The 3,036-nt window shown below is 42.3% G+C and overlaps 1 pseudogene; it reads right to left on the bottom strand.

Moving 5' to 3' along the window:
* Positions 1 to 1,032: 1,032 nt before the first annotated feature.
* Positions 1,033 to 1,973, bottom strand: LOC100449337 (small ribosomal subunit protein uS2-like; annotated as a pseudogene).
* Positions 1,974 to 3,036: the final 1,063 nt, after the last annotated feature.

Here is a 3,036-nt window from a genome sequence, read left to right as displayed (position 1 = left end):
TTCAGTTGTGATCAGTTGTATGTTTCTACGAATGTATCTATTTCTCCTAGTTACCTAATTTGTTGGTGTATTATTGTTCATAACAGTCTTTTATGATCTCTTTATTTGAGTCATTAGTATTACATTTTTAAAAGATCATTCTGTATCTTTTAACGATCAGAAACTCTCATTCATTGCTAGTGAGAATGTAAAATGGTACGACCACTTTGGAAGACAGTTTTGCAGTTTTTTTAGAAAACTAAACACATTCTTACTATATGATCCAGCAATAACATTCCTTAGGATTTACTCAAAGGAGTTGAAAAACTATGTTCACACAAAAACCTGCACACATATGTTTATAGCAGCTTTATTCATAATTGCCAAAATGTGGAAGCAACCAAGATGTCTTTCAGTAGGTAAATGAATAAATAAACTGTGGTACATTTAGACAATAGATGGAATATTATTCAGCACTAAAAAGAAATGAGCTATCAAGCCAGAAAAAAGACATAGAAGAAACTTAATTGCGTATTACTGAAAGAAAGAAGCCCACCTGAGAAGGCTACATGTTGTATGATTCCAACCATATGACATTCTGTAAAAGACAAAACTATGATAACAGTAATAAGATCAGCGGTTGCCAGGGATTGTGGGGAGGGAGAGATGAGTACGTAGGGCACAAAAGATTTGTAGGGCAGTGAAACGATTCTGTATGATACTATAATGGTGGACACATCACATTATTCATTTGCCAAAGCCCAGAGAATGTTCAACACCAAGAGTGAGCTCTAATTTAAACTATAGGTTTTGGGCAATTATAATGCATCAGTGTATGTTAAGCAATTGTAACAAATGTACTGCTCTGGTGAAAGAGGTTTATAATGGTAGAGGCTGTGCATGGGAAGCGAGAGCGGTGTAAAATGGAAGCATTTCAGTATCTTTAACTCAATTTTGCTGTGAACCTAAAACTTCTCTAAAAATTAAGTATTTTGTTTAGAAACTGATGTTTATTTTCCATCAACCTTATTTCCATGTTGCTTAAGAGCCCGTGCAAGAACAGCTTAAGACCATTCAGTGGTTGCTCCTACCCATTCAGTGGCCTGAGCAGTGGGAGCTGCAGAACAGTCTTCCGTGGCAGGCTGAGCGCTCCAGTCTTCAGTAGGGAACTGCTGAATAGGCACAGAGGGTGCCTGCACTCCTTCAGACCAGCCTGCAACCTCAGGCTGAGAAGCAGTGAACTCAGGAGCCAGAGCAGTCCATTCACCCTGAAATTCCTCCTTGGTCACAGCCTTTTCAGCAGCAGCCTGCTTTTCTTTTTCAATCTCTTCAGGATCTCTGTAGAAGTAGAGATCAGGCATTACCTCCCACAGGTGTTCACAGGAAATGGTGCCACACATGTGCAGAACTTTTCAAGCCAGCATCCACCACATCAAACCCACTGAGTGAGCTCCATTGTTGTTGCATGGGATGGCAATGTCCACACAGTGCAAAGGAGAATCTGTGTTACACAGAGAAATGGTAGGTAGGTTAACATAAGATGCCTCCATGAGAGGCTGGTGGTCAGCCCTGGGATCAGTAACCACAAGAACCCGTGGCTCCCAGAAAGCTGCCTGGATCTGGCTAGTGAAGGTTCCAGCAGTGAAGCAGCCAGCAATTGGGGTGGATCCTGTGGCAGCAACAAACTTCAGCATGGCCCTCTGGCCAGTATTCCTGGAGGATGTGACACTGACATCAGCAGGGTTTTCAATGGCAACAATGGCACGAGCTGACAGCAGAAGCTTCTCCCAGGTCCTCTTCAGATTTATGATGTGGATGCCATCACTTTTCCTTTTACAGATGTACCGTTCCATCTGGAAGTCAAGATTGGTGCCACCTAAGTGGGTTCCTGCTGCAAGGAACTTAAGGACATCCTCCTCCTTCATTTGCAGGGCATCAAGGGCTCCAGACATTGTGAAAGTTTCCCTTTAAGTTATGACAGGAATCCAGAACAATGCCGTTTGGACCCCTCTGTGAGTAGCGCAGAAAGGCAAAATTAAGTATTTTTTAATAAAGATCATTCTGGAAGCTGTATGAAAGTGAAATAGAGACAGTTGAAGGTAGAAGTAGAGAAATAAGTGAGGAAGCTACTGTTAGTCTAGTTAGGAAATCAAGGAAGCCAGCACTGAGATGGCAGTGGTTGGGGTAGGGGAGACAGGAGCAGAACTGGAGAATGTTTTGAAGGTAGAACTGAGGTTTGTTGATGGACTAGATGTTGATGGAAATTTGAAGTAAAAACAGATTTTTGATCTGATAATACTAAGAAAGGAAAACTAAGGGAGAAACAGATTTGGAATGGAATCAAAATCTCTGCCCTGGATATTGACTAGAAGTCAGCATGCCAGTGTGGAAGCAGAAGGGATTTAAAGAGTCACAGGCAAGAACTCAAACACTCACCAGCTAGAATCCTCAACTAGAAACCCAGAATCCAGAATCATAAACCAGAATACTGAAATGCTACAGCCTCTGTCCCTTTCTTCTGGAAACCAGGAGACAAGGACCACAGGAAGGGAAATAGATCCAATTGCATGTGCCTTCTGAGAGTTGAGGTAAGCTGGTATGCTTGTATAAGCCTGGTGCAGTCTCCTGCCCAAGATGAAAGTAAACTCTACATTGCCGTAGCAAGAAAGCTGCTTAAACCTTCAGCACAATAACCCAGTGCCAGACCGTGTGCCCAGACAAGGACACAGAAAAGAGCTCATTAGATGGAGAATAAGGCAATGCCTTTTGCCTTGGGAAAGTTTGGATCTTCCACAAGTAAAATGGATTCAACCACGATGAACTAATGGGTGAAGCCCTATGTTGGGTACTACAGGGCAGCTTCAGAGGTGTATAAGACAAACCTCAGATCTTCAAAGAGATGTTAGCCAAGTGGACTTCAGAACATGGCTAGAAGCTGGACATCTGATCCTGACATGTGAGAAAAAAATCCTCACCCCACACCACCCTCCACTTTCACACCTTCCTGGAATCTTTTTGCAGAAAGTAAGTTGAGTTTTCCAATATGCTATGTTAAAA

Source organism: Pongo abelii, chromosome 16 (genome assembly GCF_028885655.2).
Source record: "Pongo abelii isolate AG06213 chromosome 16, NHGRI_mPonAbe1-v2.0_pri, whole genome shotgun sequence".
Taxonomy (NCBI): Eukaryota; Metazoa; Chordata; class Mammalia; order Primates; family Hominidae; genus Pongo; species Pongo abelii.
The sequence above is the reverse complement of the archived record's forward strand: the minus strand, read 5'-3'. Positions and strand labels throughout refer to the sequence as shown.